Consider the following 14657-nt stretch of genomic DNA (forward strand, 5'->3'; position numbering starts at 1 on the left):
ATAAAAAGGAGGAGATAGTCTCACATCAACTAAGTGTATCAACGGGCTATGGAGATGCCCATCAATAGATATCAATGTGAGTGAGTAGGGATTGCCATGCAACGGATGCACTAGAGCTTATAAGTGTATGAAAGCTCACAAAAGAAACTAGTGTGTGTGCACCCAACTTGCTTGCTCACGAAGACCTAGGGCAATATTGAGGAAGCCCATCATTGGAATATACAAGCCAAGTTATATAATGAAAATTTCCAACTAGTATATGGAAGTGACAACATAGGAGACTCTCTGTCATGAAGATCATAGTGCTATTTGAAGCACAAGTGTGGAAAGAGGATAGTAGCAATTGTCCCTTCTCTCTTTTCTCTCATTTTTTTGTGGGCTCTTTGGCCTCTCTTTTTTTGGTGGGCATCTTTGGCCTCTTTTTTGTAAATGGGCTTCGATGGCCTCTTTTATTTCCTCACATGGGCCAATGCTCTATTAATAATGATCATCACACTTACAACTCAATACTTAGAGCAATGATGACTCTATATGAAATGCCTTCGGTAGTGTACCGTGACAATGATCTAGCATAGCAATGACATCAAAAAACGGACAAGCCATGGAAACATCATTCTAGCTATCTTACGATCATGCAATGGCAATATGGAAGTGGTGGCACATGTCATGAGACGGAACGGTGGTAGTTGCATGGCAATATATCTCGGAATGGCTATGAAAATGCCATAATAGGTAGGTATGGTGGCTGTTTTGAGGGAGGCTATATGGTGGGTGTAATGCACCGGCGAAAGTCGCGCAGTACTAGAGAGGCTAGCAATGGTGGAAGGGTGAGAGTGTGTATAATCCATGGACTCAACATTAGTCATAAAGAACTCACATACTTATTGCAAAAGTCTATTAGTCATCGAAACAAGGTACTACACGCATGCTCCTAGGGGAAAGGTTGGTAGGAGTTAACCATCGCGCGATCCCGACCTCCACACAAAGGATGAAAATCAATAAATAAATCATGCTCCGACTTCATCACATAACGGTTCACCATACGTGCATGCTACGGGAATCACAAACCTTAACACAAGTATTTCTAAAAAAACACAATTACTCACTAGCATGACTCCAATATCACATATTCATGTCGCAAAACTGTTGCAAGGAATCAAACATATCATATTCAGTGATCTGCAAGTTTTATGTAGGATTTTATGACTAACCATGTCAATGGAAAACTCCTGTTAACTCTCTAAATAGGTATAAGTGAAGCATGAGAGTTTAATTCTTTCTACAAAAGATATGCCCCGCTCTAACAAATATTAGTGAAGCAAAAGAGCATTCTACAAATGGCGGTTTTCTATGTGTAGGGAAACAGGCAATCCAAACTTCAAAAGATATAAGTGAAGCACAATAAGCATTCTATAAAGACAACCAAGGACTATCTCATACCAGCATGGTGCATAAAAGAAAAAGGAAAAATAAACACAAAAGACGCTCCAAGCACTTGCACATATCATGTGACGAATTAAAATATAGCTCCGAGTAAGATTACCGATAGATTGTAGACGAAAGAGTGGATGCCTTCCGGGGCATCCCCAAGCTTAGACGCTTGAGTCTTCCTTGAATATTACCTTGGGGTGCCTCGGGCATCCCCAAGCTTAGGCTATTGTCTCTCCTTATTCCTTCATCCATCGTGCTCTCATCCAAAACTTGAAAACTTCAATCACACAAAACTCAACAAAACTTCGTGAGATCCGTTAGTATAATAAACTAAATCACCACTTCAAGTACTGTTGTGAACCCATTCTAAATTCATATAAGCATTATATCTACTGTAATCCAACTTCACCATGGTTATACCCCCCGGTACTACCCATAGATTCATCAGAATAAGAGAACAATGCATAGAAAACAAAATCTGTCAAAACAGAACAGTCTGTAGCAATCTGTATATTCCGTATACCTCTGATATCTCAAAACATCTGAAAAATTACGAACGTCTGGAAAATTTGCATATCAATCAGCAGAAAAAAGAATCAACTCAAAAGATCTTCCAGAGTAAAAATGAAAATTAATTTCGTTAGCAGAAAGTTTCTGTCTTTTCTCAGCGTGATCAAACAACCATCACCCAAACTAATCGTAAAGGCTTTGCTTGGCACATTATTTTTAAAAACACAAAGGAATTGTACAAGGGGATAATTGTTTTTGTGAGAAACTTCCATGAAAAATTCTACATTGTTTCCATGAGCATGAACACAAGTGTTCAAGGTTGACGCTCACTTCCACAATGCATCACCTTTCAATCGCTTCTCTTTTTGAAAAAGTTTTAAGTTCCCCTCTATATTATTATTTTAAACTAAATAAAAGCACTCAAGAGAAATAAATGACTCTCTAAATCTTCTGGGTTGTCTCCCAGGCAGCGCTTTCTTTAAAGCCATTAATTTAGGCATAAAGTGCTCAAGTAATGGATCCTCCCGGATCCCAAGGTATATCAAAGCCAATTTTGATTAGCAATGATTTGAAATTTAGTAGTGCGCACAAGGTAACATATATCATGCAATGACGAAGTCTAACTCTCTTCCTATGCATTGGCATGTCATAAAAGAACAATTCATGCACATCAAGTGAAGGCCAATACATAGCATAAGCAGTTTCTTGCAATTTTATCGTATTGGAAACATAGAGAGGTGCAGATGTAGTTCCTCTCTCATAATAACTGCAAGTAGGAGCAGCAAGCACATGCATATTATATTCATCAAAATCATCATGTGTAACATAAGGAACTATAGCTAGCTCATCTTCATAAGCATCATTCATAATGGCATCATGGCCACAAGCATAGCAAGCATCAAGTTCATCAAAAAGGGATATTTCAAATGAATCCAAGGGATCATAGCATTCATCCTTCGGTAAGAATGAAGGGAAATTAAATAATGTATGAGTAGAAGAGTTACTCTCATTAGAAGGTGGACACAGGTAGCTAGTCCGCTCTTCCTCCTTTTGTTCTTTGCTCTCCTCTTCATCTTTTTCATCTAATGAGCTCACAATTTCAGCATTTTCTTCTTCCATAGTTTCCTGCAAAATAATAGTCTCTTCTTGGGAAGCATAGGATTTCTACTTAAACCGTTCAATATGGGCATTATATTCATAATTAGTATAACAATAACGAAGCATAGCCAAATTTTCAGATCGGTAAGGAGCATCATCATTATCATCACACCTTTTAAACAGAGCCTCAATTTCATAAGCACCCATAAAAGTAACAAACTCTTCTTTTTGATCCACATCATAGTAATCATATATACCATTAGCATAAGAAGCCAAGGTTCTATGATCATTAAATTCACAAGAAAAGGGAAGGTGTGGAGCCTTCATCCTAGAGCAACAAGTAACACCATATCTCTCGCATAGTTCCCAAGCATACCATTTCAACAAATGGATTTGATCCCATAAAAGTTTCCCTTTTTGAGTCAAGCGATAATCCCTAAAGTATTCGCGTTGATCCAACGTGTATCCCATTATATAATTGAATGGGGCTTTCTCAGGATTATTAAAGAAGTGCATAATATTTTCCACATAACGAGCCTCGAGGGTTTTAGGAGGTTCCCCATCTCCATGAGTAGCAAGTACACCTATTTTTTTGGTATTTCGTGTTCCATATCCATAACTAAAGATAGAGAACAACTTAGAACAGCAAATAAATCTACTTAGTGATAAAGCAAACAAGCACACACGAGGATATTCACCCCACGCTATCTCTCCCCGGCAATGGTGCCAGAAAAAGGTCTTGATAACCCACAAGTATAGGGGATCAATTGTAACCTTTCTTGATAAGTAAGAGTGTCGAACCCAACGAGGAGCTAAAGGTAGGACAAATATTCCCTCAAGTTCTATCGACCACCGATACAACTCTACGCACACTTTACGTTCGCTTTACCTAGAACAAGTATGAAACTAGAAGTACTTTGTAGGAGTGATAGGATAGGCTTGCAAGCAAGTAAAGAACACATAAATAAAACTAGTGGCTGGTTAGATAAAGAAACAATTATGAGTGTCTAACGAGTGTGGAAAAGTGGTGGTAGGAGTTGCGGAATTGTCCCTAAGCAATTGACTACGTTACTAGATCGATAGCATGTATCATGTGGGAGAGGCCTGTGCTAGCATGTCATCCCTTACTTGGAATTCTATGCACTTATGATTGGAACTATTAGCAAGCGTCCGCAACTACTAACATTCATTAAGGTAAAACCCAACCATAGCAATAAGATATATTGGTCCCCTTCAATCCCATATGCATCAATTTCTATGTCAGGTTTGAAGCTTCTCTCACTCTAGCCTGCCAATACATAGTCCTATCAACATACAACTAACCCTATGGTGTGATCCACGCGCGCGATCATATGATGGGCACCAAAGGACAACAACATAACCACAAGCAAATTAAACCAATCATAGCAATTCATCAATCACCGATAGGACAACGATAATCTACTCAAACATCATAGGATAGCAACACATAATTGGATAATAATATGTAGCATAAAGCACCATGTTCAAGTAGGGGGTACAGCGGGTTGCGGGAGAGTGAACCGCTGAATATAGATGGGGGAAGATGATGGAGATGTTGGTGAAGATGACAGAAGTGTTGGTGTAGATCGCCGTCACACGATGATGTCCCGGGCAGCGTTCCGGCACCGCCGGGAGAGAGGGGGAGAGAGCCCCCCTCCTATATTTAGAGTAAGTACAAGCTTCTCCAAAAACTTGTATAAACCCGAACGCCTTGATCACCTCATCAAAACGTTGATTCCAACTCCGAGATGCTTGCACCAGTCCATAAATGGATCGCTGGACTTTGCATACTTTGTCAGCATTTTCTGGATCAACAAAACCTTGTGGTTGAATCATATACAGATCTTCCTTAGTTTCCTGCAAAATAATAGTCTCTTCTTGGGCAGCATAGGATTTCTCCTTAAATCGTTCAATATGGGCATTATATTCATAATTAGTATAACAATAACGAAGCATAGCCAAATTTTCAGATTGGTAAGGAGCATCATCATTATCATGACACCTTTTAAACAGAGCCTCAATTTCATAAGCACCCATAAAAGCAACAAACTCTTCTATTTGATCCACATCATAGTAATCATATATACCATTAGCATAAGAAGCCAAGGTTCTATGATCATTAAATTCACAAGAAAAGGGAAGGTATGGAGCCTTCATCCTAGAGAAACAAGTAACACCATATCCCTCGCATAGTTCCCAAGCATACCATTTCAACAAATGGATTTGATCCCATAAAAGTTTCCCTTTTTGAGTCAAGCGATAATCCCTAAAGTATTCACGTTGATCCAACGTGTATCCCATTATATAATTGAATGGGGCTTTCTCAGGATTATTAAAGAAGTGCATAATATCCACATAACGAGCCTCGAGGGTTTTAGGAGGTTCCCCATCTCCATGAGTAGCAAGTACACCTAATTTTTTTGGTATTTCGTGTTCCATATCCATAACTAAAGATAGAGAACAACTTAGAACAGCAAATAAATCTACTTAGTGATAAAGCAAACAAGCACACACGAGGATATTCACCCCACGCTATCTCTGCCCGGCAACGGCGCCAGAAAAAGGTCTTGATAACCCACAAGTTCAGGGGATCAATTGTAGCCTTTCTCGATAAGTAAGAGTGCCAAACCCAACGAGGAGCTAAAGGTAGGACAAATATTCCCTCAAGTTCTATCGACCACCGATATAACTCTACGCACACTTTACGTTCGCTTTACCTAGAACAAGTATGAAACTAGAAGTACTTTGTAGGAGTGATAGGATAGGCTTGCAATAAAGTAAAGAACACGTAAATAAAACTAGGGGCTGGTTAGATAAAGAAACAACTACGAGTGTCTAACGAGTGTGGAAAAGTGGTGGTAGGAGTTGTGGAATTGTCCCTAAGCAATTGACTATGTTACTAGATCGATAGCAAGTATCATGTGGGAGAGGCCTGTGCTAGCATGTCATCCCTTACTTGGAATTCTATGCACTTATGATTGGAGCTATTAGCAAGCGTCCGCAACTACTAACGTTCATTAAGGTAAAAGCCAACCATAGCAATAAGATATATTGGTCCCCCTTCAATCCCATATGCATCAATTTCTATGCTAGGTTTGAAGCTTCTGTCACTCTAGCCTGCCAATACATAGTCCTATCAACATACAACTAACCCTATGGTGTGATCCACGCGCGCGATCATATGATGGGCACCAAAGGACAGCAACATAACCACAAGCAAATTAAACCAATCATAGCAATTCATCAATCACTGATAGGACAACGATAATCTACTCAGACATCATAGGATAACAACACATCATTGGATAATAATATGTAGCATAAAGCACCATGTTCAAGTAGGGGGTACAGCGGGTTGCGGGAGAGTGAACCGCTGAATATAGATGGGGGAAGATGATGGAGATGTTGGTGAAGATGACGGAAATGTTGGTGTAGATCGCCATCACACGATGATGTCCCGGGCGGCGTTCCGGCGCTGCAGGGAGAGAGGGGGAGAGAGCCCCCTCCTTCTTCTTCTTCCTTGACCTTCTCCCTAGATGGGAGAAGGGTTTCCCCTATGGTCCATGGTCTCCATGGCGGCGGAGGGGCGAGAGCCCCTCCGAGATTGGATCTCTCTCTCTGTGTCCTTTTGTTTCTGCGCTCCGAGATTCTGCGTTTCACCGTTTCTTAAATTCCCGGAGATCCGTAACTCTGATTGGGCTGAAATTTTAACACGATTTTCTTCCGAATATTATCTTTTGTGTGGCGGAAGAAGGGCTGCAACCGACTTAAGGAGTGGCCACAAGCCTGCCTGCCGTGAGCCCACCCCCTGGCCGCGGCGACAGGGTTGTGGGCACTCCATGCATCGCCTCGCGTTGATTCTTCTTCTGAAAAATCACAAATATTCCAAAAAAATCCCGTAAGTTTGTATTACGTTTGGACTTCGTTTGGTATGGATATTCTGCAAAACAAAAAACATGCAACAAACAGGAACTGGCACTGGCACTGGATCAATATGTTAGTCCCAAAAATAGTATAAAAAGTTGCCAAAAGTATATGAAAGTTGTAGAATATTGGCATGAAACAATCAAAAATTACAGATACGACGGAGACGTATCATGGGGCTGATGGTGTTGTCATTTAATGTGCATCTCATGCATCATGCATATCTTAATTTATTTTCTTTTGTCTTGCTTGTTTAATATTGTGTTGGATGCCACCTTGATGATCATGTGAGTGATTGTGGTTTGTCTGATCTTGGTAGTGTGGTGTGGGTGTAACAAGAGCTATTTAAAAACCCCTTGTTGCAGCATAGTTTCCAAAAACTCCCTCCCTTCCAATTAATTGTGGCAGATTTAAAAGTTTTTTGTTTTGCCCCAATAAAATGTTCCTCCTCTTCTAAAATTATCCTGTTATTGTGGAGTGAAACCCTTTGGTTTACTTTTTATATTTTCCTTGGGGTTTTAATTAAAACAGAGCTCCGTTTAAAAAAAATAAAGGCATTTACTTTGGTCTCCTAAAATGCCCGAGTTATTTTTATAATTAGTGGCAACATTTTAGAAGATCAAATGTATTTTTAATTTGGTTAAATTCTTTTTCTTTCTCCTGTGGCATTTATTCTAAGTCAGTTGTTATTTGTTTTTCTTTTCCAAAGATTTCAAGCCGAAAGAGAGAGAGATAGAGGGAGAGAGAGAAAGAGAGAGAGCAGCCCAAGAACTCTTGGTCTCGGCCCATCCCACCATTGCGTGTGTATTCTTCCTCGCATGCGTGAGCACTACGACACCATAGCCACCACCAAATCAAGTTTCCCCTTGATCAGACGGCTGGCTCGCCTTCCGAGGGCCTTAAGAGCAACCCCGGCCTCCTCTCAACCCTATCCCTCCATTTCTCTCCCTCCTCTCTTACCTAGCGCCGCCGGGGGCGAAACTCGAGCTCCTCCCACCATGGCCAGCTCGAGTAGGAGCTTGGGACCGAGGTGATCGGCCCGTCTTCTTCCTCTCCGTCAGCACCAGGAGCAAGAGGACCCAGTTGGGGTTACATTTTCGCATAGATCGACAGTGGAGTCTTCTTCCACGACGACCCCGACGTCCGGCGTCCTCTTCTACCTCTCCGGCAGCTCTCCTGCACCGTCTCGACGTCGGGCTCCTCTTCCATCACGCTGATCTCCCCTCTGCGTCACTCGGTGAGCAGCGCCTCACCTCCCCCGTCTTTTTCCCTCTCTAGCCGAGGCTCGTGATGAGTAGAGGCTTCGGTCGTCGGTGTTCTTCTGTTCTCCAGCAGAGCGCAGCAGTAGCAGTAGCTGCAGTAGATAGCAGCGGCTGCAGTAGTTAGCAACACAATAGTAGGTAGCAGCTCTGCGTCACGCTGTTGTAGCAGCAGCAACCGTTTAGCGTCAGGCGGCTTCGCAGCACGGGGCTTCTCTGTTGTCGCCAGCGTGCTTGTTGGGTGAGCAACAACAGCTTCAGTAGAAGGAGGTGCAGATCCGTTGCACCGCCGTCGTGGTTCACCTCCCGGTGCGTTTGCCACGGGAATGGAACCCCGAGGGGCTCTGCAACATTCGTCGATATTCTTCCCCGCCGATGGTAGCCTGTGTGTTTGCCGACGTCACCTCCTGTCGGGGCGATAACACCAGGGTAGGCTCATCAGGCCTACTCCTTTGCCTTCGACCAAGAAGGAATAGCAAGAATCATTCTACAAATCCCAAGTCCCCTTGGCCTGCTAGGAAGCACCTACTAGCTAGGGGCGAAACGGCATACTCTCTGGCCTTCCAGGAAGCACCTGTCGGCTAGAGGCGAGATGGCTACCTCCCTCTGGCTGCCTAGGCCAAGCCGGCCGGCTAGAGGCGAGGCGGTCGTGCCCAGGCCGGCTAGTCAAGCGACTAGCCGGCTAGGGAGCTCAAGTCACATGAGACCTTAGGTCATGACGAAACCCTACGGTTAAAGGTGGTTACGCGTCACCAAAGGTACTGGATCAGGGTGCACGGCAGGTACAGCGTTGGCGGCCACGCTGCTGACCTCCTCCGGCTCCGATCCATCACCCTGCACAGTGTCGGCCCGTCAAACTCTCACTCCATTACTGCACTTGGCGTGGGAACAGTGGAGACGGCCGTACTGTCTGCCCATGACGATTCTCGCTGGACGACGCCGGACGTACCACACGTGTCCTCCATCAACCTTACGCGAGATCCTTATTGGCTAGCCGGCGGGTCCCACAGCCAGACGGGACCTCGCAGCCGGCGGGCCTCTCCAACGATAAGACAAGACCCCCATGGGCCCCGTGGCTAGCTGGCGAGGCTGCCAGCCGGGTCCCACTCTTGTACTTTTATCCATATTGTAGGTCAATGGGTTCGTCTATAAAACCCCCCGGCCCCCCTCCATGTAGAGGGTCAGTCAACTAAGCATACACACACACCACATAGGAGAGGCAGACGCGAGCCGACAACTCCTTCTTCCTCCTCCGCAATACAGCTCGAGGAGCACTTTGTAGTCCCATTCATACATCATACACTCTGGTAGGATTAAAGGTATTATCTCTACAGAGAGCCGTGAGCCTGGGTACATCGTGCGTTCCATGCTTGTACCATCCTCGTTCCCAGCGCCCTCCGTTGCCACTTCGATTCCCACCATCTTTAGCCTACCCATGGCTTATGTTGTGAGTAAACACCGACACCTCCGCTTCGGTCGCCGGAGTAGAGTGCAGTGCCGAGGGGCCTGCTCAAGAGGAGCAAGAACCCCTCACTGTCGAATTCGTGAGCGTAGCGCAGTGGCATGTGTCTGTCTCTGAAATCGTGTCAACCTAGGTTCGAGTCCCGCATAGCGCAACCCCCCCTTTTTATTGATTTTTTTCTTCTCCTGTTGCACATTAGTAACTAGAATAGGTAGATTAGTCCTCCTCTCTGATCAGTAGCGGTGCAGTAGCGCAGTGGGAGAGGTGTGGTGATGTAAGGTTGAGGTTCAGGGTTTGAAACCCCCCTCTGGCTATTTTCTTTTTCTGGTGTAGATGTGTGTGTGTGTGTGTGGCTGTGTGTGTAGTGTGGTGTGTGGGTATGACAGTGGGCCCTCTGGACCCACATGTCATCTAGTGAGGGGCCACTGCCAGGTGGGACCCCCACCTAATATTTTCCCTGTCATTTTTATTTTTGTTTGTGATTTGTACTTGTGCTAAATTGGCATATTTCCATTTCTGGAAATGTCCAGATATGGACTTGCCAATTTGGGCTGGCTCAAGAACAGTTTCTGTTCTTGACTATATGATGAAGTATGATCATGTGCTATTTTTATTTTGCTGTTTGTGGAGCTTTTCTGTATGCAAAGGTGGGAGTATGATATATGGATTTGGGGTAGAAAATCCCAATGATTCCAATGGTGTTGTTGGTTTCTGATTTTGAGCATCTCTGTAGAAAATCCCCTTGTGGTGAGGTGGCAATAGTTTTACCGATGTAGGGTTATTTTATGTGCTTGTTTGGAGCAGTGCATGCATGCATTATATTGTCTGTTGCATCATTTGTTGCTGGTGTTTATTAGATGTTGTTTATTTTGGGTAGTTACCGGGGACGGAAACGAGTTTGAGGAGTCCGGAGAGTTCGTGCAGGAAGAACAAGAGTAGTGTCGGTCTGAAGAAATCACACGGAAGATGATCGTGACCATGACATTGTTTCTAGCTTTGTTATGCTTAGTGTTACGTTTCCTTCGTTACATCTCCGCTGCCTACCACATGCTATATAGGCCATCAAACATTGCCATGAAACCTCAACCACATCCCCCTCCTAGCAAATATTGTTTGGCTAAGTTAGGCTTGCTCAATTACTAATTGATAGCGTTGCTAGTTGCAGGTGCCAGCTCATCCATGTGATAACATGGGCAATTGGATATCATTATATTAATTGTTATTTAATTAACGCACCTGTATACTTGGTAAATAATGGAAGGCCTAGCCTTTTGCCGGGTGATTTGTTCCGTTGTTGCCGCCTTAGTTTCGACTACCGGTGTTCCATTCCATAACTGAGCGCTCCTAACACGTTCAGGATTGGTATGGGGACCGCCTTGATAATTCATTTTCGATTAAAGCTTTTCCAGCCAGGACCAACTTTGGTGTTAACTTGCTAACAACTTAATAAAAAGCATAGGGAATAGCTACCCCGAGGAATAAATCAACAACCCATGCCAGTGCTCCTCATGAGTGTTGGTCCAAACCCGGCGATGTCCGGCGCCCCCTGGTCACCCAGGATTTAGCCAACCCGACATCCTGCCCATCCGTCGTGTCCTGAGAACGAGATACACGGCTCCTATCGGGTTCGTCGACACGACGGGCGGCCTTGCTAGATTAGTCTTACCTTTTACGAAATATCTTGCGCATTGGGATTCCGGTGAGACTTTGGGTCTTCTCGGAGTGGAGGTTTTCCTTTAAGGAATCCGACGAGATCACGAGTTTCGTGGTAGAGAATTGCTATGCGACCTGTGGTAATTTGTGATGGACTAGTTGGAGCACCCCTGCAGGGTTTAATCTTTTGGAAAGCCGTGCCCGCGGTTATGTGGCAAACATGGATACTTTGTTAACATACGGTTCTAGACAACTTAAAGTAATTCAAATAAAACTCGCCAACTAAGTGCATAACCGTGACTGTAACACGGTGGGGTTATGAATGACGTAAGTAGGTGTTCAGGATCACTTAGTGATCAACCTAGTCTTCGACCGTCTTGCGTAGACTACCATATCTAATTGTTGTTCATCGTAATATAGCCACCATATGTGCTTAGAATGCTGTAAACCCAAACACTTAACCTACCTCACTCATTTAACTTAGTTGGATTAGATGCCAAGGTCATGAGATTGCCGAGTCCTCGTGGCTCACGGTTTACTACAAACACCCACAGGTATAGGCACCCCTGATGCAGGAGTTCCCGATGACAATCAGCTAAAGTGGGAGTTTGATGAGGACAACGGCGGTTTGTATGTGACTTATTCGGAGGACTAGAGGCTGTGGTCGTGATCGTGGGCCTAATATGCGGGATATCATAGCTTTTGTCGTTTATCTTGTCCGTAGTCGGACCATCTCATGTTTTGAATAATGTATGATTGTACGACTATGTACCTTATCAGATGGCAAGTGTATGCCCTACTTGTCACTCTTTCAGTTATTTATATTGCTATGATTATCTTGTTTGCGAAACGCATAGATGCGCCTCTTTCCCCTTTTGAGGCCTCGCCCCCAAATAAGGAAAGGGCCACATCTTAGTCGTTACAATACCAATCTTCGTCTCCGGACCATTCCGGAAACCCTCGTGACGTCCGAGATCTCATCCGGGACTCCGAACAACATTCGGTTACCAACATCAATAATTCAACTATACTGAAACGTCACAGAACCTTAAGTGTGAAGAACCTGCGGGTTCGAGAACTATGTAGACATGACTGAGACACTCTCCGGTCAATGTCCAATAGCGGGACCTGGATGTCCATATTGGATCCTGCATATTCTACGAAGATCTTATCGGTTGAACCTCTATGTCAAGGATTCAGTTAATCCCGTATCACATTCCCTTTGTCCTTCGGTACGTTACTTGTCCGAGATTCGATCGTCGGCATCTCTATACCTATTTTAATCTCGTTACCCGCAAGTCTCTTTACTCGTTTCGTAATACAAAATCCCATGGCTAACTCTTTAATCACATTGCTTGCAAGGCTTTGTTTGTGATGTTTTATTACCGAGTGGGACCCGAGATACCTCTCCGTCATACGGAGTGACAAACCCAGTTACATTGTGACGTTTGATACACACAAGGTATTCCTCCGGTGTCCGGGAGTTGTATGATCTCATGGTCATAGGAACAGATACATTGACATGCAGGAAATAGTATCAATAAAATGACACGATCACATGCTATGTTCATAGTTTGGGTCTTGTCCATCACATCATTCTCCTAGTGATGTGATCCCGTTATCAAGTGACGACACTTGTCTATGGCTAGAAAACCTGAACCATCTTTGATCAATGAGCTAGTCAACTAGAGGCTTACTAGGGACAGTGTTTTGTCTATGTATCCACACAGGCATTTGTGTTTCCATTCAATACAATTATAACATGGATAATAACGATTATCTTGAAATAGGAAATATAATAATAACTATTTTATTATTTCCTCTAGGGCATATTTTCAAGAGTCTCCCACTTGCACTAGAGTCAATAATCTAGGTTTGCCAAAATGGTTGTCCGTGTGTTTGGTCCTAAATATCTTTGGGCACCGAACGAGGAAGACACAAAAAATTGATGGCATTTAGCGAAAGAAGAGGTTGGCCTGGCATGCTAGGAAGCATAGATTTCATGCATTGGACTTGGAAAATTGCCCAAAAGCATGGCAGTGAATGTATTATGGCAAGTCTGGTGATGCAACAATTGTGCTAGAGGCCATAACTTCACACGATTTATGGATTTGGCATTGCTTTTTTGGTATGTCAGGTACTCTAAATGATATCAATGTGTTGCAACGGTCTCATTTGCTTGCTAGACTTGCTAGTGGTGATGCTCTAGCTTGCAACTATAGTATCGGTGGGCATGCATACACAAAAGGATACTATCTTGCAGATGGTATATACCCTTCTTCGTGCACATTTGTGAAGAGCATCAAAGACCCCCAAAGTAGGAAAGAGTCTGAATTCGCAAGGGCACAAGAGGCAACCCGAAAAGACAATGAAAGAGCATTTGTGGTTTTGCAATCTAGGTTTGCCATTGTTCGTGGTCCTGCTCGGTTTTGGGACAAGCGATCCTTAAAAAACATCATGCCATGCTGTGTTATTCTTCACAATATGATTCTCGAAGATGAGAGAGGCATGAACTTAGAGTTTTTATATGATAATGTGGGCAGCCGTGTCAAACCAGCTAGAAACCCTAACCGAATCAGAGCTTTTCTTCAGACCTAGATGAAGATTGAAAATGCAAACACCCACTATCAACTTCAGAAGGATCTCACCGAGCACCATTGGCAAAGGGCTGGGCAATAGTAACATTTCATTTTTCCATTCATTTTCATTTCATTCATGTGTGATTTGTTTATGGGACAAGTTTTATATGCATGTGTGACATTCATTTAGTTTGCTATGATGATTTGAATAATTATTGTATTTCGGATGATTACTGTATTTGTAATATTGACATTCTACTTATTTTGCACATGATGAGTAATTCTGATTTACTGGTTATTCGGTTTGCGGGTCAACAGGGTGACGCCCGAACAGACCCCGCATAGCAGCATCTTCTGCGAATATGCTTTTATAGGGGCCCGTTTTGGGTGGTCTGCCTCTGTCCGCACCCGCGTCAGCCCGTAAAATCCGTTTTTCGCGAACTGTAAACAACTTCTGTGGAGGGGTCTGCTAGAGATGCTACAATGTTTGGGGCACGAAATAACCCCGTAAAATCGCTCCGCGACGTCCTGCAAAACCATTTTACAAGTCATCCTTTTACGGGGTATGTTACACATGCTCTTACGTATAGCCACGCCTAACTCTTGTTTTAATACACCAACAGCTAGGAGGGCACATAGGTGGATCCAATTGATTGCCGGGGCTCAACGGAAATGATTCCACAATTTCACAACATTTTAGCCAAAACATATTCTCAGTTA

Source organism: Hordeum vulgare, chromosome 3H (assembly GCF_904849725.1).
Source record: "Hordeum vulgare subsp. vulgare chromosome 3H, MorexV3_pseudomolecules_assembly, whole genome shotgun sequence".
Classification (NCBI taxonomy): Eukaryota; Viridiplantae; Streptophyta; class Magnoliopsida; order Poales; family Poaceae; genus Hordeum; species Hordeum vulgare.